The sequence below is a fragment of the Schistocerca cancellata genome, unplaced genomic scaffold, assembly GCF_023864275.1.
Source record: "Schistocerca cancellata isolate TAMUIC-IGC-003103 unplaced genomic scaffold, iqSchCanc2.1 HiC_scaffold_419, whole genome shotgun sequence".
NCBI lineage: Eukaryota > Metazoa > Arthropoda > Insecta > Orthoptera > Acrididae > Schistocerca > Schistocerca cancellata.
The window spans coordinates 99-22,223 of record NW_026046436.1 but is presented as its reverse complement, the minus strand read 5'-3'; the positions used below and the strand labels follow the sequence as shown (position 1 = coordinate 22,223).

At 50.7% G+C, this 22,125-nt stretch overlaps 17 non-coding genes across 17 annotated transcripts; all 17 read left to right on the top strand.

Annotated features, from left to right (window-relative positions):
* Positions 1-261: 261 nt before the first annotated feature.
* LOC126123255 (U2 spliceosomal RNA) lies at positions 262-450 on the top strand. Its single transcript, XR_007526350.1, has one exon. It is a non-coding gene; the product is annotated as a U2 spliceosomal RNA (small nuclear RNA).
* A 1,117-nt stretch (positions 451-1,567) lies between these two features.
* Positions 1,568-1,756, top strand: LOC126123254 (U2 spliceosomal RNA). Its single transcript, XR_007526349.1, has one exon. It is a non-coding gene; the product is annotated as a U2 spliceosomal RNA (small nuclear RNA).
* A 1,117-nt stretch (positions 1,757-2,873) lies between these two features.
* Positions 2,874-3,062, top strand: LOC126123252 (U2 spliceosomal RNA). Its single transcript, XR_007526348.1, has one exon. It is a non-coding gene; the product is annotated as a U2 spliceosomal RNA (small nuclear RNA).
* A 1,115-nt stretch (positions 3,063-4,177) lies between these two features.
* On the top strand, positions 4,178-4,367 carry LOC126123250 (U2 spliceosomal RNA). Its single transcript, XR_007526346.1, has one exon. It is a non-coding gene; the product is annotated as a U2 spliceosomal RNA (small nuclear RNA).
* Positions 4,368-5,496: 1,129 nt separating this feature from the next.
* LOC126123249 (U2 spliceosomal RNA) lies at positions 5,497-5,686 on the top strand. Its single transcript, XR_007526345.1, has one exon. It is a non-coding gene; the product is annotated as a U2 spliceosomal RNA (small nuclear RNA).
* A 1,117-nt stretch (positions 5,687-6,803) lies between these two features.
* On the top strand, positions 6,804-6,993 carry LOC126123270 (U2 spliceosomal RNA). Its single transcript, XR_007526364.1, has one exon. It is a non-coding gene; the product is annotated as a U2 spliceosomal RNA (small nuclear RNA).
* A 1,117-nt stretch (positions 6,994-8,110) lies between these two features.
* Positions 8,111-8,300, top strand: LOC126123269 (U2 spliceosomal RNA). The gene has a single exon (XR_007526363.1). It is a non-coding gene; the product is annotated as a U2 spliceosomal RNA (small nuclear RNA).
* Positions 8,301-9,417: 1,117 nt separating this feature from the next.
* LOC126123268 (U2 spliceosomal RNA) lies at positions 9,418-9,607 on the top strand. Its single transcript, XR_007526362.1, has one exon. It is a non-coding gene; the product is annotated as a U2 spliceosomal RNA (small nuclear RNA).
* Positions 9,608-10,724: 1,117 nt separating this feature from the next.
* Positions 10,725-10,915, top strand: LOC126123271 (U2 spliceosomal RNA). Its single transcript, XR_007526365.1, has one exon. It is a non-coding gene; the product is annotated as a U2 spliceosomal RNA (small nuclear RNA).
* A 1,115-nt stretch (positions 10,916-12,030) lies between these two features.
* LOC126123277 (U2 spliceosomal RNA) lies at positions 12,031-12,220 on the top strand. Its single transcript, XR_007526370.1, has one exon. It is a non-coding gene; the product is annotated as a U2 spliceosomal RNA (small nuclear RNA).
* A 1,117-nt stretch (positions 12,221-13,337) lies between these two features.
* Positions 13,338-13,527, top strand: LOC126123267 (U2 spliceosomal RNA). Its single transcript, XR_007526361.1, has one exon. It is a non-coding gene; the product is annotated as a U2 spliceosomal RNA (small nuclear RNA).
* A 1,116-nt stretch (positions 13,528-14,643) lies between these two features.
* LOC126123276 (U2 spliceosomal RNA) lies at positions 14,644-14,833 on the top strand. The gene has a single exon (XR_007526369.1). It is a non-coding gene; the product is annotated as a U2 spliceosomal RNA (small nuclear RNA).
* A 1,117-nt stretch (positions 14,834-15,950) lies between these two features.
* LOC126123266 (U2 spliceosomal RNA) lies at positions 15,951-16,140 on the top strand. Its single transcript, XR_007526360.1, has one exon. It is a non-coding gene; the product is annotated as a U2 spliceosomal RNA (small nuclear RNA).
* Positions 16,141-17,256: 1,116 nt separating this feature from the next.
* On the top strand, positions 17,257-17,446 carry LOC126123272 (U2 spliceosomal RNA). Its single transcript, XR_007526366.1, has one exon. It is a non-coding gene; the product is annotated as a U2 spliceosomal RNA (small nuclear RNA).
* Positions 17,447-18,563: 1,117 nt separating this feature from the next.
* On the top strand, positions 18,564-18,753 carry LOC126123265 (U2 spliceosomal RNA). The gene has a single exon (XR_007526359.1). It is a non-coding gene; the product is annotated as a U2 spliceosomal RNA (small nuclear RNA).
* A 1,115-nt stretch (positions 18,754-19,868) lies between these two features.
* Positions 19,869-20,058, top strand: LOC126123260 (U2 spliceosomal RNA). The gene has a single exon (XR_007526355.1). It is a non-coding gene; the product is annotated as a U2 spliceosomal RNA (small nuclear RNA).
* Positions 20,059-21,173: 1,115 nt separating this feature from the next.
* LOC126123248 (U2 spliceosomal RNA) lies at positions 21,174-21,363 on the top strand. The gene has a single exon (XR_007526344.1). It is a non-coding gene; the product is annotated as a U2 spliceosomal RNA (small nuclear RNA).
* The last annotated feature ends 762 nt before the right edge of the window (positions 21,364-22,125 follow it).

Genomic DNA, 22,125 nt, shown 5'->3' with positions numbered 1-22,125 from the left:
TGACATGACCAGCCGGTCGAACAGTATCCAGTGTGTGTTCGACAGGGCGGCAAGACGGCCGACCGCGTTTGAAATACAAGAATGGATATTTGGCGATCTGCGTGTACCGGAACATGCTGTTGACACCTTCCAACTGGATTTCGTCTTGTTTTCGTTATTTGTGAAATTTGTAGACCAGGAGAAATACGAAAAGTATGGCCTGGCATTAGCGGGCGAACATCCGTTCCGCTACTTCGATGGCTCTGTCGGTACAGTGACAATCGCGCCGTTTGGTAAAAAAAAAAAAAAGTGTAGTATCTGTTCTTATCAGCTTAATATCTGATACGTCCTGCATCGCAGGACCAGAATATTAAACTCATTTTTGGCTCATGACGGAGTGCTAGGGGCTTGCTCCACCTCTGTCGCGGGTTGGCCCGGCATTGCAGTACCGCCGGGATCGGCCCACCTAAAATTAATTAAAACACTGCCTGAAATGGTTTAATATTCTGCAGTGATCAGATATTCCGCTGGTGGCAAAACTTGTCATAGTTTTCGATGTGCCCAGTAGTTACCTGCTTACACAGCACGTATTGTTTTAATTAATTTAGGATTATAATAAGTATTTTTTTTTGCGTTTAGCCGGACCGCTCTTGCAGCCGCATTACACTAGGCTGGTAATTTATGGGGGCACAGAACGGTGCCTTCAGATGCCTCGTTGGCGTCTCTTATGGTCCGGCCACAGATAATTTTATTTAAATTTTTTGGAGTTATATCCTTAGCTCCTCGCGAACGTCGTCGTCGTCGCCGCCGCACGCACGCAGAATACGTGTGTACACACACACATATGCGGTGGGCGGTTGACGATGGAAGCATTCGACTAGGTGTAGCTCGCGCCGGCCTCGCGCCGGCCTGGCGCTGCTGTGGGGCGGCCTCTCGGCTTCTCCACTGCCCTGGCAGCTAGCGGCGTTCAAATGGGAGTCGCAGTTTTCTCTTCGACATGGAGGGTAGTACTGGGCTGTTGACGAGTGCTCTCGTGAATTGTCGTTCCTTCCGGCACTTGCTTTTGCGATGTTTTCGACGGTCGCCTGTTGCCATATCGGCCCGTACCACCGTGTGTCACTCCCATATGTGGAGCGCACACGCTGCAAGCATTTAGGCCCTTTCTCTGCGGCGTTTCCTTATCGCTTCTCGGCCTTTTGGCTAAGAAGCACCCCGCGAGCGGAGCGTTCTGTTGGGCTCTGTCGCGGGTCGTGGGTCTCCTCTCGCGTTTAGCGATCGAGGATCGTTTCGTTTGTTCTAAATTTCTCCGTTGTTGAAATTTTTGCGGTGACATGACCAGCCGGTCGAACAGTATCCAGTGTGTGTTCGACAGGGCGGCAAGACGGCCGACCGCGTTTGAAATACAAGAATGGATATTTGGCGATCTGCGTGTACCGGAACATGCTGTTGACACCTTCCAACTGGATTTCGTCTTGTTTTCGTTATTTGTGAAATTTGTAGACCAGGAGAAATACGAAAAGTATGGCCTGGCATTAGCGGGCGAACATCCGTTCCGCTACTTCGATGGCTCTGTCGGTACAGTGACAATCGCGCCGTTTGGTAAAAAAAAAAAAAAGTGTAGTATCTGTTCTTATCAGCTTAATATCTGATACGTCCTGCATCGCAGGACCAGAATATTAAACTCATTTTTGGCTCATGACGGAGTGCTAGGGGCTTGCTCCACCTCTGTCGCGGGTTGGCCCGGCATTGCAGTACCGCCGGGATCGGCCCACCTAAAATTAATTAAAACACTGCCTGAAATGGTTTAATATTCTGCAGTGATCAGATATTCCGCTGGTGGCAAAACTTGTCATAGTTTTCGATGTGCCCAGTAGTTACCTGCTTACACAGCACGTATTGTTTTAATTAATTTAGGATTATAATAAGTATTTTTTTTTGCGTTTAGCCGGACCGCTCTTGCAGCCGCATTACACTAGGCTGGTAATTTATGGGGGCACAGAACGGTGCCTTCAGATGCCTCGTTGGCGTCTCTTATGGTCCGGCCACAGATAATTTTATTTAAATTTTTTGGAGTTATATCCTTAGCTCCTCGCGAACGTCGTCGTCGTCGCCGCCGCACGCACGCAGAATACGTGTGTACACACACACATATGCGGTGGGCGGTTGACGATGGAAGCATTCGACTAGGTGTAGCTCGCGCCGGCCTCGCGCCGGCCTGGCGCTGCTGTGGGGCGGCCTCTCGGCTTCTCCACTGCCCTGGCAGCTAGCGGCGTTCAAATGGGAGTCGCAGTTTTCTCTTCGACATGGAGGGTAGTACTGGGCTGTTGACGAGTGCTCTCGTGAATTGTCGTTCCTTCCGGCACTTGCTTTTGCGATGTTTTCGACGGTCGCCTGTTGCCATATCGGCCCGTACCACCGTGTGTCACTCCCATATGTGGAGCGCACACGCTGCAAGCATTTAGGCCCTTTCTCTGCGGCGTTTCCTTATCGCTTCTCGGCCTTTTGGCTAAGAAGCACCCCGCGAGCGGAGCGTTCTGTTGGGCTCTGTCGCGGGTCGTGGGTCTCCTCTCGCGTTTAGCGATCGAGGATCGTTTCGTTTGTTCTAAATTTCTCCGTTGTTGAAATTTTTGCGGTGACATGACCAGCCGGTCGAACAGTATCCAGTGTGTGTTCGACAGGGCGGCAAGACGGCCGACCGCGTTTGAAATACAAGAATGGATATTTGGCGATCTGCGTGTACCGGAACATGCTGTTGACACCTTCCAACTGGATTTCGTCTTGTTTTCGTTATTTGTGAAATTTGTAGACCAGGAGAAATACGAAAAGTATGGCCTGGCATTAGCGGGCGAACATCCGTTCCGCTACTTCGATGGCTCTGTCGGTACAGTGACAATCGCGCCGTTTGGTAAAAAAAAAAAAAAGTGTAGTATCTGTTCTTATCAGCTTAATATCTGATACGTCCTGCATCGCAGGACCAGAATATTAAACTCATTTTTGGCTCATGACGGAGTGCTAGGGGCTTGCTCCACCTCTGTCGCGGGTTGGCCCGGCATTGCAGTACCGCCGGGATCGGCCCACCTAAAATTAATTAAAACACTGCCTGAAATGGTTTAATATTCTGCAGTGATCAGATATTCCGCTGGTGGCAAAACTTGTCATAGTTTTCGATGTGCCCAGTAGTTACCTGCTTACACAGCACGTATTGTTTTAATTAATTTAGGATTATAATAAGTATTTTTTTTTGCGTTTAGCCGGACCGCTCTTGCAGCCGCATTACACTAGGCTGGTAATTTATGGGGGCACAGAACGGTGCCTTCAGATGCCTCGTTGGCGTCTCTTATGGTCCGGCCACAGATAATTTTATTTAAATTTTTTGGAGTTATATCCTTAGCTCCTCGCGAACGTCGTCGTCGTCGCCGCCGCACGCACGCAGAATACGTGTGTACACACACACATATGCGGTGGGCGGTTGACGATGGAAGCATTCGACTAGGTGTAGCTCGCGCCGGCCTCGCGCCGGCCTGGCGCTGCTGTGGGGCGGCCTCTCGGCTTCTCCACTGCCCTGGCAGCTAGCGGCGTTCAAATGGGAGTCGCAGTTTTCTCTTCGACATGGAGGGTAGTACTGGGCTGTTGACGAGTGCTCTCGTGAATTGTCGTTCCTTCCGGCACTTGCTTTTGCGATGTTTTCGACGGTCGCCTGTTGCCATATCGGCCCGTACCACCGTGTGTCACTCCCATATGTGGAGCGCACACGCTGCAAGCATTTAGGCCCTTTCTCTGCGGCGTTTCCTTATCGCTTCTCGGCCTTTTGGCTAAGAAGCACCCCGCGAGCGGAGCGTTCTGTTGGGCTCTGTCGCGGGTCGTGGGTCTCCTCTCGCGTTTAGCGATCGAGGATCGTTTCGTTTGTTCTAAATTTCTCCGTTGTTGAAATTTTTGCGGTGACATGACCAGCCGGTCGAACAGTATCCAGTGTGTGTTCGACAGGGCGGCAAGACGGCCGACCGCGTTTGAAATACAAGAATGGATATTTGGCGATCTGCGTGTACCGGAACATGCTGTTGACACCTTCCAACTGGATTTCGTCTTGTTTTCGTTATTTGTGAAATTTGTAGACCAGGAGAAATACGAAAAGTATGGCCTGGCATTAGCGGGCGAACATCCGTTCCGCTACTTCGATGGCTCTGTCGGTACAGTGACAATCGCGCCGTTTGGTAAAAAAAAAAAAAGTGTAGTATCTGTTCTTATCAGCTTAATATCTGATACGTCCTGCATCGCAGGACCAGAATATTAAACTCATTTTTGGCTCATGACGGAGTGCTAGGGGCTTGCTCCACCTCTGTCGCGGGTTGGCCCGGCATTGCAGTACCGCCGGGATCGGCCCACCTAAAATTAATTAAAACACAGCCTGAAATGGTTTAATATTCTGCAGTGATCAGATATTCCGCTGGTGGCAAAACTTGTCATAGTTTTCGATGTGCCCAGTAGTTACCTGCTTACACAGCACGTATTGTTTTAATTAATTTAGGATTATAATAAGTATTTTTTTTTGCGTTTAGCCGGACCGCTCTTGCAGCCGCATTACACTAGGCTGGTAATTTATGGGGGCACAGAACGGTGCCTTCAGATGCCTCGTTGGCGTCTCTTATGGTCCGGCCACAGATAATTTTATTTAAATTTTTTGGAGTTATATCCTTAGCTCCTCGCGAACGTCGTCGTCGTCGCCGCCGCACGCACGCAGAATACGTGTGTACACACACACATATGCGGTGGGCGGTTGACGATGGAAGCATTCGACTAGGTGTAGCTCGCGCCGGCCTCGCGCCGGTGTAGCTCGCGCCGGCCTGGCGCTGCTGTGGGGCGGCCTCTCGGCTTCTCCACTGCCCTGGCAGCTAGCGGCGTTCAAATGGGAGTCGCAGTTTTCTCTTCGACATGGAGGGTAGTACTGGGCTGTTGACGAGTGCTCTCGTGAATTGTCGTTCCTTCCGGCACTTGCTTTTGCGATGTTTTCGACGGTCGCCTGTTGCCATATCGGCCCGTACCACCGTGTGTCACTCCCATATGTGGAGCGCACACGCTGCAAGCATTTAGGCCCTTTCTCTGCGGCGTTTCCTTATCGCTTCTCGGCCTTTTGGCTAAGAAGCCCCCGCGAGCGGAGCGTTCTGTTGGGCTCTGTCGCGGGTCGTGGGTCTCCTCTCGCGTTTAGCGATCGAGGATCGTTTCGTTTGTTCTAAATTTCTCCGTTGTTGAAATTTTTGCGGTGACATGACCAGCCGGTCGAACAGTATCCAGTGTGTGTTCGACAGGGCGGCAAGACGGCCGACCGCGTTTGAAATACAAGAATGGATATTTGGCGATCTGCGTGTACCGGAACATGCTGTTGACACCTTCCAACTGGATTTCGTCTTGTTTTCGTTATTTGTGAAATTTGTAGACCAGGAGAAATACGAAAAGTATGGCCTGGCATTAGCGGGCGAACATCCGTTCCGCTACTTCGATGGCTCTGTCGGTACAGTGACAATCGCGCCGTTTGGTAAAAAAAAAAAAAGTGTAGTATCTGTTCTTATCAGCTTAATATCTGATACGTCCTGCATCGCAGGACCAGAATATTAAACTCATTTTTGGCTCATGACGGAGTGCTAGGGGCTTGCTCCACCTCTGTCGCGGGTTGGCCCGGCATTGCAGTACCGCCGGGATCGGCCCACCTAAAATTAATTAAAACACAGCCTGAAATGGTTTAATATTCTGCAGTGATCAGATATTCCGCTGGTGGAAAAACTTGTCATAGTTTTCGATGTGCCCAGTAGTTACCTGCTTACACAGCACGTATTGTTTTAATTAATTTAGGATTATAATAAGTATTTTTTTTTGCGTTTAGCCGGACCGCTCTTGCAGCCGCATTACACTAGGCTGGTAATTTATGGGGGCACAGAACGGTGCCTTCAGATGCCTCGTTGGCGTCTCTTATGGTCCGGCCACAGATAATTTTATTTAAATTTTTTGGAGTTATATCCTTAGCTCCTCGCGAACGTCGTCGTCGTCGCCGCCGCACGCACGCAGAATACGTGTGTACACACACACATATGCGGTGGGCGGTTGACGATGGAAGCATTCGACTAGGTGTAGCTCGCGCCGGCCTCGCGCCGGCCTGGCGCTGCTGTGGGGCGGCCTCTCGGCTTCTCCACTGCCCTGGCAGCTAGCGGCGTTCAAATGGGAGTCGCAGTTTTCTCTTCGACATGGAGGGTAGTACTGGGCTGTTGACGAGTGCTCTCGTGAATTGTCGTTCCTTCCGGCACTTGCTTTTGCGATGTTTTCGACGGTCGCCTGTTGCCATATCGGCCCGTACCACCGTGTGTCACTCCCATATGTGGAGCGCACACGCTGCAAGCATTTAGGCCCTTTCTCTGCGGCGTTTCCTTATCGCTTCTCGGCCTTTTGGCTAAGAAGCACCCCGCGAGCGGAGCGTTCTGTTGGGCTCTGTCGCGGGTCGTGGGTCTCCTCTCGCGTTTAGCGATCGAGGATCGTTTCGTTTGTTCTAAATTTCTCCGTTGTTGAAATTTTTGCGGTGACATGACCAGCCGGTCGAACAGTATCCAGTGTGTGTTCGACAGGGCGGCAAGACGGCCGACCGCGTTTGAAATACAAGAATGGATATTTGGCGATCTGCGTGTACCGGAACATGCTGTTGACACCTTCCAACTGGATTTCGTCTTGTTTTCGTTATTTGTGAAATTTGTAGACCAGGAGAAATACGAAAAGTATGGCCTGGCATTAGCGGGCGAACATCCGTTCCGCTACTTCGATGGCTCTGTCGGTACAGTGACAATCGCGCCGTTTGGTAAAAAAAAAAAAAAAGTGTAGTATCTGTTCTTATCAGCTTAATATCTGATACGTCCTGCATCGCAGGACCAGAATATTAAACTCATTTTTGGCTCATGACGGAGTGCTAGGGGCTTGCTCCACCTCTGTCGCGGGTTGGCCCGGCATTGCAGTACCGCCGGGATCGGCCCACCTAAAATTAATTAAAACACTGCCTGAAATGGTTTAATATTCTGCAGTGATCAGATATTCCGCTGGTGGCAAAACTTGTCATAGTTTTCGATGTGCCCAGTAGTTACCTGCTTACACAGCACGTATTGTTTTAATTAATTTAGGATTATAATAAGTATTTTTTTTTGCGTTTAGCCGGACCGCTCTTGCAGCCGCATTACACTAGGCTGGTAATTTATGGGGGCACAGAACGGTGCCTTCAGATGCCTCGTTGGCGTCTCTTATGGTCCGGCCACAGATAATTTTATTTAAATTTTTTGGAGTTATATCCTTAGCTCCTCGCGAACGTCGTCGTCGTCGCCGCCGCACGCACGCAGAATACGTGTGTACACACACACATATGCGGTGGGCGGTTGACGATGGAAGCATTCGACTAGGTGTAGCTCGCGCCGGCCTCGTGCCGGCCTGGCGCTGCTGTGGGGCGGCCTCTCGGCTTCTCCACTGCCCTGGCAGCTAGCGGCGTTCAAATGGGAGTCGCAGTTTTCTCTTCGACATGGAGGGTAGTACTGGGCTGTTGACGAGTGCTCTCGTGAATTGTCGTTCCTTCCGGCACTTGCTTTTGCGATGTTTTCGACGGTCGCCTGTTGCCATATCGGCCCGTACCACCGTGTGTCACTCCCATATGTGGAGCGCACACGCTGCAAGCATTTAGGCCCTTTCTCTGCGGCGTTTCCTTATCGCTTCTCGGCCTTTTGGCTAAGAAGCACCCCGCGAGCGGAGCGTTCTGTTGGGCTCTGTCGCGGGTCGTGGGTCTCCTCTCGCGTTTAGCGATCGAGGATCGTTTCGTTTGTTCTAAATTTCTCCGTTGTTGAAATTTTTGCGGTGACATGACCAGCCGGTCGAACAGTATCCAGTGTGTGTTCGACAGGGCGGCAAGACGGCCGACCGCGTTTGAAATACAAGAATGGATATTTGGCGATCTGCGTGTACCGGAACATGCTGTTGACACCTTCCAACTGGATTTCGTCTTGTTTTCGTTATTTGTGAAATTTGTAGACCAGGAGAAATACGAAAAGTATGGCCTGGCATTAGCGGGCGAACATCCGTTCCGCTACTTCGATGGCTCTGTCGGTACAGTGACAATCGCGCCGTTTGGTAAAAAAAAAAAAAAAGTGTAGTATCTGTTCTTATCAGCTTAATATCTGATACGTCCTGCATCGCAGGACCAGAATATTAAACTCATTTTTGGCTCATGACGGAGTGCTAGGGGCTTGCTCCACCTCTGTCGCGGGTTGGCCCGGCATTGCAGTACCGCCGGGATCGGCCCACCTAAAATTAATTAAAACACTGCCTGAAATGGTTTAATATTCTGCAGTGATCAGATATTCCGCTGGTGGCAAAACTTGTCATAGTTTTCGATGTGCCCAGTAGTTACCTGCTTACACAGCACGTATTGTTTTAATTAATTTAGGATTATAATAAGTATTTTTTTTTGCGTTTAGCCGGACCGCTCTTGCAGCCGCATTACACTAGGCTGGTAATTTATGGGGGCACAGAACGGTGCCTTCAGATGCCTCGTTGGCGTCTCTTATGGTCCGGCCACAGATAATTTTATTTAAATTTTTTGGAGTTATATCCTTAGCTCCTCGCGAACGTCGTCGTCGTCGCCGCCGCACGCACGCAGAATACGTGTGTACACACACACATATGCGGTGGGCGGTTGACGATGGAAGCATTCGACTAGGTGTAGCTCGCGCCGGCCTCGTGCCGGCCTGGCGCTGCTGTGGGGCGGCCTCTCGGCTTCTCCACTGCCCTGGCAGCTAGCGGCGTTCAAATGGGAGTCGCAGTTTTCTCTTCGACATGGAGGGTAGTACTGGGCTGTTGACGAGTGCTCTCGTGAATTGTCGTTCCTTCCGGCACTTGCTTTTGCGATGTTTTCGACGGTCGCCTGTTGCCATATCGGCCCGTACCACCGTGTGTCACTCCCATATGTGGAGCGCACACGCTGCAAGCATTTAGGCCCTTTCTCTGCGGCGTTTCCTTATCGCTTCTCGGCCTTTTGGCTAAGAAGCACCCCGCGAGCGGAGCGTTCTGTTGGGCTCTGTCGCGGGTCGTGGGTCTCCTCTCGCGTTTAGCGATCGAGGATCGTTTCGTTTGTTCTAAATTTCTCCGTTGTTGAAATTTTTGCGGTGACATGACCAGCCGGTCGAACAGTATCCAGTGTGTGTTCGACAGGGCGGCAAGACGGCCGACCGCGTTTGAAATACAAGAATGGATATTTGGCGATCTGCGTGTACCGGAACATGCTGTTGACACCTTCCAACTGGATTTCGTCTTGTTTTCGTTATTTGTGAAATTTGTAGACCAGGAGAAATACGAAAAGTATGGCCTGGCATTAGCGGGCGAACATCCGTTCCGCTACTTCGATGGCTCTGTCGGTACAGTGACAATCGCGCCGTTTGGTAAAAAAAAAAAAAAAGTGTAGTATCTGTTCTTATCAGCTTAATATCTGATACGTCCTGCATCGCAGGACCAGAATATTAAACTCATTTTTGGCTCATGACGGAGTGCTAGGGGCTTGCTCCACCTCTGTCGCGGGTTGGCCCGGCATTGCAGTACCGCCGGGATCGGCCCACCTAAAATTAATTAAAACACTGCCTGAAATGGTTTAATATTCTGCAGTGATCAGATATTCCGCTGGTGGCAAAACTTGTCATAGTTTTCGATGTGCCCAGTAGTTACCTGCTTACACAGCACGTATTGTTTTAATTAATTTAGGATTATAATAAGTATTTTTTTTTGCGTTTAGCCGGACCGCTCTTGCAGCCGCATTACACTAGGCTGGTAATTTATGGGGGCACAGAACGGTGCCTTCAGATGCCTCGTTGGCGTCTCTTATGGTCCGGCCACAGATAATTTTATTTAAATTTTTTGGAGTTATATCCTTAGCTCCTCGCGAACGTCGTCGTCGTCGCCGCCGCACGCACGCAGAATACGTGTGTACACACACACATATGCGGTGGGCGGTTGACGATGGAAGCATTCGACTAGGTGTAGCTCGCGCCGGCCTCGTGCCGGCCTGGCGCTGCTGTGGGGCGGCCTCTCGGCTTCTCCACTGCCCTGGCAGCTAGCGGCGTTCAAATGGGAGTCGCAGTTTTCTCTTCGACATGGAGGGTAGTACTGGGCTGTTGACGAGTGCTCTCGTGAATTGTCGTTCCTTCCGGCACTTGCTTTTGCGATGTTTTCGACGGTCGCCTGTTGCCATATCGGCCCGTACCACCGTGTGTCACTCCCATATGTGGAGCGCACACGCTGCAAGCATTTAGGCCCTTTCTCTGCGGCGTTTCCTTATCGCTTCTCGGCCTTTTGGCTAAGAAGCACCCCGCGAGCGGAGCGTTCTGTTGGGCTCTGTCGCGGGTCGTGGGTCTCCTCTCGCGTTTAGCGATCGAGGATCGTTTCGTTTGTTCTAAATTTCTCCGTTGTTGAAATTTTTGCGGTGACATGACCAGCCGGTCGAACAGTATCCAGTGTGTGTTCGACAGGGCGGCAAGACGGCCGACCGCGTTTGAAATACAAGAATGGATATTTGGCGATCTGCGTGTACCGGAACATGCTGTTGACACCTTCCAACTGGATTTCGTCTTGTTTTCGTTATTTGTGAAATTTGTAGACCAGGAGAAATACGAAAAGTATGGCCTGGCATTAGCGGGCGAACATCCGTTCCGCTACTTCGATGGCTCTGTCGGTACAGTGACAATCGCGCCGTTTGGTAAAAAAAAAAAAAAAAGTGTAGTATCTGTTCTTATCAGCTTAATATCTGATACGTCCTGCATCGCAGGACCAGAATATTAAACTCATTTTTGGCTCATGACGGAGTGCTAGGGGCTTGCTCCACCTCTGTCGCGGGTTGGCCCGGCATTGCAGTACCGCCGGGATCGGCCCACCTAAAATTAATTAAAACACAGCCTGAAATGGTTTAATATTCTGCAGTGATCAGATATTCCGCTGGTGGCAAAACTTGTCATAGTTTTCGATGTGCCCAGTAGTTACCTGCTTACACAGCACGTATTGTTTTAATTAATTTAGGATTATAATAAGTATTTTTTTTTGCGTTTAGCCGGACCGCTCTTGCAGCCGCATTACACTAGGCTGGTAATTTATGGGGGCACAGAACGGTGCCTTCAGATGCCTCGTTGGCGTCTCTTATGGTCCGGCCACAGATAATTTTATTTAAATTTTTTGGAGTTATATCCTTAGCTCCTCGCGAACGTCGTCGTCGTCGCCGCCGCACGCACGCAGAATACGTGTGTACACACACACATATGCGGTGGGCGGTTGACGATGGAAGCATTCGACTAGGTGTAGCTCGCGCCGGCCTCGCGCCGGCCTGGCGCTGCTGTGGGGCGGCCTCTCGGCTTCTCCACTGCCCTGGCAGCTAGCGGCGTTCAAATGGGAGTCGCAGTTTTCTCTTCGACATGGAGGGTAGTACTGGGCTGTTGACGAGCGCTCTCGTGAATTGTCGTTCCTTCCGGCACTTGCTTTTGCGATGTTTTCGACGGTCGCCTGTTGCCATATCGGCCCGTACCACCGTGTGTCACTCCCATATGTGGAGCGCACACGCTGCAAGCATTTAGGCCCTTTCTCTGCGGCGTTTCCTTATCGCTTCTCGGCCTTTTGGCTAAGAAGCACCCCGCGAGCGGAGCGTTCTGTTGGGCTCTGTCGCGGGTCGTGGGTCTCCTCTCGCGTTTAGCGATCGAGGATCGTTTCGTTTGTTCTAAATTTCTCCGTTGTTGAAATTTTTGCGGTGACATGACCAGCCGGTCGAACAGTATCCAGTGTGTGTTCGACAGGGCGGCAAGACGGCCGACCGCGTTTGAAATACAAGAATGGATATTTGGCGATCTGCGTGTACCGGAACATGCTGTTGACACCTTCCAACTGGATTTCGTCTTGTTTTCGTTATTTGTGAAATTTGTAGACCAGGAGAAATACGAAAAGTATGGCCTGGCATTAGCGGGCGAACATCCGTTCCGCTACTTCGATGGCTCTGTCGGTACAGTGACAATCGCGCCGTTTGGTAAAAAAAAAAAAAGTGTAGTATCTGTTCTTATCAGCTTAATATCTGATACGTCCTGCATCGCAGGACCAGAATATTAAACTCATTTTTGGCTCATGACGGAGTGCTAGGGGCTTGCTCCACCTCTGTCGCGGGTTGGCCCGGCATTGCAGTACCGCCGGGATCGGCCCACCTAAAATTAATTAAAACACAGCCTGAAATGGTTTAATATTCTGCAGTGATCAGATATTCCGCTGGTGGAAAAACTTGTCATAGTTTTCGATGTGCCCAGTAGTTACCTGCTTACACAGCACGTATTGTTTTAATTAATTTAGGATTATAATAAGTATTTTTTTTTGCGTTTAGCCGGACCGCTCTTGCAGCCGCATTACACTAGGCTGGTAATTTATGGGGGCACAGAACGGTGCCTTCAGATGCCTCGTTGGCGTCTCTTATGGTCCGGCCACAGATAATTTTATTTAAATTTTTTGGAGTTATATCCTTAGCTCCTCGCGAACGTCGTCGTCGTCGCCGCCGCACGCACGCAGAATACGTGTGTACACACACACATATGCGGTGGGCGGTTGACGATGGAAGCATTCGACTAGGTGTAGCTCGCGCCGGCCTCGTGCCGGCCTGGCGCTGCTGTGGGGCGGCCTCTCGGCTTCTCCACTGCCCTGGCAGCTAGCGGCGTTCAAATGGGAGTCGCAGTTTTCTCTTCGACATGGAGGGTAGTACTGGGCTGTTGACGAGTGCTCTCGTGAATTGTCGTTCCTTCCGGCACTTGCTTTTGCGATGTTTTCGACGGTCGCCTGTTGCCATATCGGCCCGTACCACCGTGTGTCACTCCCATATGTGGAGCGCACACGCTGCAAGCATTTAGGCCCTTTCTCTGCGGCGTTTCCTTATCGCTTCTCGGCCTTTTGGCTAAGAAGCACCCCGCGAGCGGAGCGTTCTGTTGGGCTCTGTCGCGGGTCGTGGGTCTCCTCTCGCGTTTAGCGATCGAGGATCGTTTCGTTTGTTCTAAATTTCTCCGTTGTTGAAATTTTTGCGGTGACATGACCAGCCGGTCGAACAGTATCCAGTGTGTGTTCGACAGGGCGGCAAGACGGCCGACCGCGTTTGAAATACAAGAATGGATATTTGGCGATCTGCGTGTACCGGAACATGCTGTTGACACCTTCCAACTGGATTTCGTCTTGTTTTCGTTATTTGTGAAATTTGTAGACCAGGAGAAATACGAAAAGTATGGCCTGGCATTAGCGGGCGAACATCCGTTCCGCTACTTCGATGGCTCTGTCGGTACAGTGACAATCGCGCCGTTTGGTAAAAAAAAAAAAAAAGTGTAGTATCTGTTCTTATCAGCTTAATATCTGATACGTCCTGCATCGCAGGACCAGAATATTAAACTCATTTTTGGCTCATGACGGAGTGCTAGGGGCTTGCTCCACCTCTGTCGCGGGTTGGCCCGGCATTGCAGTACCGCCGGGATCGGCCCACCTAAAATTAATTAAAACACTGCCTGAAATGGTTTAATATTCTGCAGTGATCAGATATTCCGCTGGTGGCAAAACTTGTCATAGTTTTCGATGTGCCCAGTAGTTACCTGCTTACACAGCACGTATTGTTTTAATTAATTTAGGATTATAATAAGTATTTTTTTTTTGCGTTTAGCCGGACCGCTCTTGCAGCCGCATTACACTAGGCTGGTAATTTATGGGGGCACAGAACGGTGCCTTCAGATGCCTCGTTGGCGTCTCTTATGGTCCGGCCACAGATAATTTTATTTAAATTTTTTGGAGTTATATCCTTAGCTCCTCGCGAACGTCGTCGTCGTCGCCGCCGCACGCACGCAGAATACGTGTGTACACACACACATATGCGGTGGGCGGTTGACGATGGAAGCATTCGACTAGGTGTAGCTCGCGCCGGCCTCGCGCCGGCCTGGCGCTGCTGTGGGGCGGCCTCTCGGCTTCTCCACTGCCCTGGCAGCTAGCGGCGTTCAAATGGGAGTCGCAGTTTTCTCTTCGACATGGAGGGTAGTACTGGGCTGTTGACGAGCGCTCTCGTGAATTGTCGTTCCTTCCGGCACTTGCTTTTGCGATGTTTTCGACGGTCGCCTGTTGCCATATCGGCCCGTACCACCGTGTGTCACTCCCATATGTGGAGCGCACACGCTGCAAGCATTTAGGCCCTTTCTCTGCGGCGTTTCCTTATCGCTTCTCGGCCTTTTGGCTAAGAAGCACCCCGCGAGCGGAGCGTTCTGTTGGGCTCTGTCGCGGGTCGTGGGTCTCCTCTCGCGTTTAGCGATCGAGGATCGTTTCGTTTGTTCTAAATTTCTCCGTTGTTGAAATTTTTGCGGTGACATGACCAGCCGGTCGAACAGTATCCAGTGTGTGTTCGACAGGGCGGCAAGACGGCCGACCGCGTTTGAAATACAAGAATGGATATTTGGCGATCTGCGTGTACCGGAACATGCTGTTGACACCTTCCAACTGGATTTCGTCTTGTTTTCGTTATTTGTGAAATTTGTAGACCAGGAGAAATACGAAAAGTATGGCCTGGCATTAGCGGGCGAACATCCGTTCCGCTACTTCGATGGCTCTGTCGGTACAGTGACAATCGCGCCGTTTGGTAAAAAAAAAAAAAGTGTAGTATCTGTTCTTATCAGCTTAATATCTGATACGTCCTGCATCGCAGGACCAGAATATTAAACTCATTTTTGGCTCATGACGGAGTGCTAGGGGCTTGCTCCACCTCTGTCGCGGGTTGGCCCGGCATTGCAGTACCGCCGGGATCGGCCCACCTAAAATTAATTAAAACACTGCCTGAAATGGTTTAATATTCTGCAGTGATCAGATATTCCGCTGGTGGCAAAACTTGTCATAGTTTTCGATGTGCCCAGTAGTTACCTGCTTACACAGCACGTATTGTTTTAATTAATTTAGGATTATAATAAGTATTTTTTTTTGCGTTTAGCCGGACCGCTCTTGCAGCCGCATTACACTAGGCTGGTAATTTATGGGGGCACAGAACGGTGCCTTCAGATGCCTCGTTGGCGTCTCTTATGGTCCGGCCACAGATAATTTTATTTAAATTTTTTGGAGTTATATCCTTAGCTCCTCGCGAACGTCGTCGTCGTCGCCGCCGCACGCACGCAGAATACGTGTGTACACACACACATATGCGGTGGGCGGTTGACGATGGAAGCATTCGACTAGGTGTAGCTCGCGCCGGCCTCGTGCCGGCCTGGCGCTGCTGTGGGGCGGCCTCTCGGCTTCTCCACTGCCCTGGCAGCTAGCGGCGTTCAAATGGGAGTCGCAGTTTTCTCTTCGACATGGAGGGTAGTACTGGGCTGTTGACGAGTGCTCTCGTGAATTGTCGTTCCTTCCGGCACTTGCTTTTGCGATGTTTTCGACGGTCGCCTGTTGCCATATCGGCCCGTACCACCGTGTGTCACTCCCATATGTGGAGCGCACACGCTGCAAGCATTTAGGCCCTTTCTCTGCGGCGTTTCCTTATCGCTTCTCGGCCTTTTGGCTAAGAAGCACCCCGCGAGCGGAGCGTTCTGTTGGGCTCTGTCGCGGGTCGTGGGTCTCCTCTCGCGTTTAGCGATCGAGGATCGTTTCGTTTGTTCTAAATTTCTCCGTTGTTGAAATTTTTGCGGTGACATGACCAGCCGGTCGAACAGTATCCAGTGTGTGTTCGACAGGGCGGCAAGACGGCCGACCGCGTTTGAAATACAAGAATGGATATTTGGCGATCTGCGTGTACCGGAACATGCTGTTGACACCTTCCAACTGGATTTCGTCTTGTTTTCGTTATTTGTGAAATTTGTAGACCAGGAGAAATACGAAAAGTATGGCCTGGCATTAGCGGGCGAACATCCGTTCCGCTACTTCGATGGCTCTGTCGGTACAGTGACAATCGCGCCGTTTGGTAAAAAAAAAAAAAAAGTGTAGTATCTGTTCTTATCAGCTTAATATCTGATACGTCCTGCATCGCAGGACCAGAATATTAAACTCATTTTTGGCTCATGACGGAGTGCTAGGGGCTTGCTCCACCTCTGTCGCGGGTTGGCCCGGCATTGCAGTACCGCCGGGATCGGCCCACCTAAAATTAATTAAAACACAGCCTGAAATGGTTTAATATTCTGCAGTGATCAGATATTCCGCTGGTGGCAAAACTTGTCATAGTTTTCGATGTGCCCAGTAGTTACCTGCTTACACAGCACGTATTGTTTTAATTAATTTAGGATTATAATAAGTATTTTTTTTTTGCGTTTAGCCGGACCGCTCTTGCAGCCGCATTACACTAGGCTGGTAATTTATGGGGGCACAGAACGGTGCCTTCAGATGCCTCGTTGGCGTCTCTTATGGTCCGGCCACAGATAATTTTATTTAAATTTTTTGGAGTTATATCCTTAGCTCCTCGCGAACGTCGTCGTCGTCGCCGCCGCACGCACGCAGAATACGTGTGTACACACACACATATGCGGTGGGCGGTTGACGATGGAAGCATTCGACTAGGTGTAGCTCGCGCCGGCCTCGCGCCGGCCTGGCGCTGCTGTGGGGCGGCCTCTCGGCTTCTCCACTGCCCTGGCAGCTAGCGGCGTTCAAATGGGAGTCGCAGTTTTCTCTTCGACATGGAGGGTAGTACTGGGCTGTTGACGAGCGCTCTCGTGAATTGTCGTTCCTTCCGGCACTTGCTTTTGCGATGTTTTCGACGGTCGCCTGTTGCCATATCGGCCCGTACCACCGTGTGTCACTCCCATATGTGGAGCGCACACGCTGCAAGCATTTAGGCCCTTTCTCTGCGGCGTTTCCTTATCGCTTCTCGGCCTTTTGGCTAAGAAGCACCCCGCGAGCGGAGCGTTCTGTTGGGCTCTGTCGCGGGTCGTGGGTCTCCTCTCGCGTTTAGCGATCGAGGATCGTTTCGTTTGTTCTAAATTTCTCCGTTGTTGAAATTTTTGCGGTGACATGACCAGCCGGTCGAACAGTATCCAGTGTGTGTTCGACAGGGCGGCAAGACGGCCGACCGCGTTTGAAATACAAGAATGGATATTTGGCGATCTGCGTGTACCGGAACATGCTGTTGACACCTTCCAACTGGATTTCGTCTTGTTTTCGTTATTTGTGAAATTTGTAGACCAGGAGAAATACGAAAAGTATGGCCTGGCATTAGCGGGCGAACATCCGTTCCGCTACTTCGATGGCTCTGTCGGTACAGTGACAATCGCGCCGTTTGGTAAAAAAAAAAAAAGTGTAGTATCTGTTCTTATCAGCTTAATATCTGATACGTCCTGCATCGCAGGACCAGAATATTAAACTCATTTTTGGCTCATGACGGAGTGCTAGGGGCTTGCTCCACCTCTGTCGCGGGTTGGCCCGGCATTGCAGTACCGCCGGGATCGGCCCACCTAAAATTAATTAAAACACTGCCTGAAATGGTTTAATATTCTGCAGTGATCAGATATTCCGCTGGTGGCAAAACTTGTCATAGTTTTCGATGTGCCCAGTAGTTACCTGCTTACACAGCACGTATTGTTTTAATTAATTTAGGATTATAATAAGTATTTTTTTTTGCGTTTAGCCGGACCGCTCTTGCAGCCGCATTACACTAGGCTGGTAATTTATGGGGGCACAGAACGGTGCCTTCAGATGCCTCGTTGGCGTCTCTTATGGTCCGGCCACAGATAATTTTATTTAAATTTTTTGGAGTTATATCCTTAGCTCCTCGCGAACGTCGTCGTCGTCGCCGCCGCACGCACGCAGAATACGTGTGTACACACACACATATGCGGTGGGCGGTTGACGATGGAAGCATTCGACTAGGTGTAGCTCGCGCCGGCCTCGTGCCGGCCTGGCGCTGCTGTGGGGCGGCCTCTCGGCTTCTCCACTGCCCTGGCAGCTAGCGGCGTTCAAATGGGAGTCGCAGTTTTCTCTTCGACATGGAGGGTAGTACTGGGCTGTTGACGAGTGCTCTCGTGAATTGTCGTTCCTTCCGGCACTTGCTTTTGCGATGTTTTCGACGGTCGCCTGTTGCCATATCGGCCCGTACCACCGTGTGTCACTCCCATATGTGGAGCGCACACGCTGCAAGCATTTAGGCCCTTTCTCTGCGGCGTTTCCTTATCGCTTCTCGGCCTTTTGGCTAAGAAGCACCCCGCGAGCGGAGCGTTCTGTTGGGCTCTGTCGCGGGTCGTGGGTCTCCTCTCGCGTTTAGCGATCGAGGATCGTTTCGTTTGTTCTAAATTTCTCCGTTGTTGAAATTTTTGCGGTGACATGACCAGCCGGTCGAACAGTATCCAGTGTGTGTTCGACAGGGCGGCAAGACGGCCGACCGCGTTTGAAATACAAGAATGGATATTTGGCGATCTGCGTGTACCGGAACATGCTGTTGACACCTTCCAACTGGATTTCGTCTTGTTTTCGTTATTTGTGAAATTTGTAGACCAGGAGAAATACGAAAAGTATGGCCTGGCATTAGCGGGCGAACATCCGTTCCGCTACTTCGATGGCTCTGTCGGTACAGTGACAATCGCGCCGTTTGGTAAAAAAAAAAAAAAAGTGTAGTATCTGTTCTTATCAGCTTAATATCTGATACGTCCTGCATCGCAGGACCAGAATATTAAACTCATTTTTGGCTCATGACGGAGTGCTAGGGGCTTGCTCCACCTCTGTCGCGGGTTGGCCCGGCATTGCAGTACCGCCGGGATCGGCCCACCTAAAATTAATTAAAACACAGCCTGAAATGGTTTAATATTCTGCAGTGATCAGATATTCCGCTGGTGGCAAAACTTGTCATAGTTTTCGATGTGCCCAGTAGTTACCTGCTTACACAGCACGTATTGTTTTAATTAATTTAGGATTATAATAAGTATTTTTTTTTGCGTTTAGCCGGACCGCTCTTGCAGCCGCATTACACTAGGCTGGTAATTTATGGGGGCACAGAACGGTGCCTTCAGATGCCTCGTTGGCGTCTCTTATGGTCCGGCCACAGATAATTTTATTTAAATTTTTTGGAGTTATATCCTTAGCTCCTCGCGAACGTCGTCGTCGTCGCCGCCGCACGCACGCAGAATACGTGTGTACACACACACATATGCGGTGGGCGGTTGACGATGGAAGCATTCGACTAGGTGTAGCTCGCGCCGGCCTCGCGCCGGCCTGGCGCTGCTGTGGGGCGGCCTCTCGGCTTCTCCACTGCCCTGGCAGCTAGCGGCGTTCAAATGGGAGTCGCAGTTTTCTCTTCGACATGGAGGGTAGTACTGGGCTGTTGACGAGCGCTCTCGTGAATTGTCGTTCCTTCCGGCACTTGCTTTTGCGATGTTTTCGACGGTCGCCTGTTGCCATATCGGCCCGTACCACCGTGTGTCACTCCCATATGTGGAGCGCACACGCTGCAAGCATTTAGGCCCTTTCTCTGCGGCGTTTCCTTATCGCTTCTCGGCCTTTTGGCTAAGAAGCACCCCGCGAGCGGAGCGTTCTGTTGGGCTCTGTCGCGGGTCGTGGGTCTCCTCTCGCGTTTAGCGATCGAGGATCGTTTCGTTTGTTCTAAATTTCTCCGTTGTTGAAATTTTTGCGGTGACATGACCAGCCGGTCGAACAGTATCCAGTGTGTGTTCGACAGGGCGGCAAGACGGCCGACCGCGTTTGAAATACAAGAATGGATATTTGGCGATCTGCGTGTACCGGAACATGCTGTTGACACCTTCCAACTGGATTTCGTCTTGTTTTCGTTATTTGTGAAATTTGTAGACCAGGAGAAATACGAAAAGTATGGCCTGGCATTAGCGGGCGAACATCCGTTCCGCTACTTCGATGGCTCTGTCGGTACAGTGACAATCGCGCCGTTTGGTAAAAAAAAAAAAAGTGTAGTATCTGTTCTTATCAGCTTAATATCTGATACGTCCTGCATCGCAGGACCAGAATATTAAACTCATTTTTGGCTCATGACGGAGTGCTAGGGGCTTGCTCCACCTCTGTCGCGGGTTGGCCCGGCATTGCAGTACCGCCGGGATCGGCCCACCTAAAATTAATTAAAACACTGCCTGAAATGGTTTAATATTCTGCAGTGATCAGATATTCCGCTGGTGGCAAAACTTGTCATAGTTTTCGATGTGCCCAGTAGTTACCTGCTTACACAGCACGTATTGTTTTAATTAATTTAGGATTATAATAAGTATTTTTTTTTGCGTTTAGCCGGACCGCTCTTGCAGCCGCATTACACTAGGCTGGTAATTTATGGGGGCACAGAACGGTGCCTTCAGATGCCTCGTTGGCGTCTCTTATGGTCCGGCCACAGATAATTTTATTTAAATTTTTTGGAGTTATATCCTTAGCTCCTCGCGAACGTCGTCGTCGTCGCCGCCGCACGCACGCAGAATACGTGTGTACACACACACATATGCGGTGGGCGGTTGACGATGGAAGCATTCGACTAGGTGTAGCTCGCGCCGGCCTCGTGCCGGCCTGGCGCTGCTGTGGGGCGGCCTCTCGGCTTCTCCACTGCCCTGGCAGCTAGCGGCGTTCAAATGGGAGTCGCAGTTTTCTCTTCGACATGGAGGGTAGTACTGGGCTGTTGACGAGTGCTCTCGTGAATTGTCGTTCCTTCCGGCACTTGCTTTTGCGATGTTTTCGACGGTCGCCTGTTGCCATATCGGCCCGTACCACCGTGTGTCACTCCCATATGTGGAGCGCACACGCTGCAAGCATTTAGGCCCTTTCTCTGCGGCGTTTCCTTATCGCTTCTCGGCCTTTTGGCTAAGAAGCACCCCGCGAGCGGAGCGTTCTGTTGGGCTCTGTCGCGGGTCGTGGGTCTCCTCTCGCGTTTAGCGATCGAGGATCGTTTCGTTTGTTCTAAATTTCTCCGTTGTTGAAATTTTTGCGGTGACATGACCAGCCGGTCGAACAGTATCCAGTGTGTGTTCGACAGGGCGGCAAGACGGCCGACCGCGTTTGAAATACAAGAATGGATATTTGGCGATCTGCGTGTACCGGAACATGCTGTTGACACCTTCCAACTGGATTTCGTCTTGTTTTCGTTATTTGTGAAATTTGTAGACCAGGAGAAATACGAAAAGTATGGCCTGGCATTAGCGGGCGAACATCCGTTCCGCTACTTCGATGGCTCTGTCGGTACAGTGACAATCGCGCCGTTTGGTAAAAAAAAAAAAAGTGTAGTATCTGTTCTTATCAGCTTAATATCTGATACGTCCTGCATCGCAGGACCAGAATATTAAACTCATTTTTGGCTCATGACGGAGTGCTAGGGGCTTGCTCCACCTCTGTCGCGGGTTGGCCCGGCATTGCAGTACCGCCGGGATCGGCCCACCTAAAATTAATTAAAACACTGCCTGAAATGGTTTAATATTCTGCAGTGATCAGATATTCCGCTGGTGGCAAAACTTGTCATAGTTTTCGATGTGCCCAGTAGTTACCTGCTTACACAGCACGTATTGTTTTAATTAATTTAGGATTATAATAAGTATTTTTTTTTGCGTTTAGCCGGACCGCTCTTGCAGCCGCATTACACTAGGCTGGTAATTTATGGGGGCACAGAACGGTGCCTTCAGATGCCTCGTTGGCGTCTCTTATGGTCCGGCCACAGATAATTTTATTTAAATTTTTGGAGTTATATCCTTAGCTCCTCGCGAACGTCGTCGTCGTCGCCGCCGCACGCACGCAGAATACGTGTGTACACACACACATATGCGGTGGGCGGTTGACGATGGAAGCATTCGACTAGGTGTAGCTCGCGCCGGCCTCGTGCCGGCCTGGCGCTGCTGTGGGGCGGCCTCTCGGCTTCTCCACTGCCCTGGCAGCTAGCGGCGTTCAAATGGGAGTCGCAGTTTTCTCTTCGACATGGAGGGTAGTACTGGGCTGTTGACGAGTGCTCTCGTGAATTGTCGTTCCTTCCGGCACTTGCTTTTGCGATGTTTTCGACGGTCGCCTGTTGCCATATCGGCCCGTACCACCGTGTGTCACTCCCATATGTGGAGCGCACACGCTGCAAGCATTTAGGCCCTTTCTCTGCGGCGTTTCCTTATCGCTTCTCGGCCTTTTGGCTAAGAAGCACCCCGCGAGCGGAGCGTTCTGTTG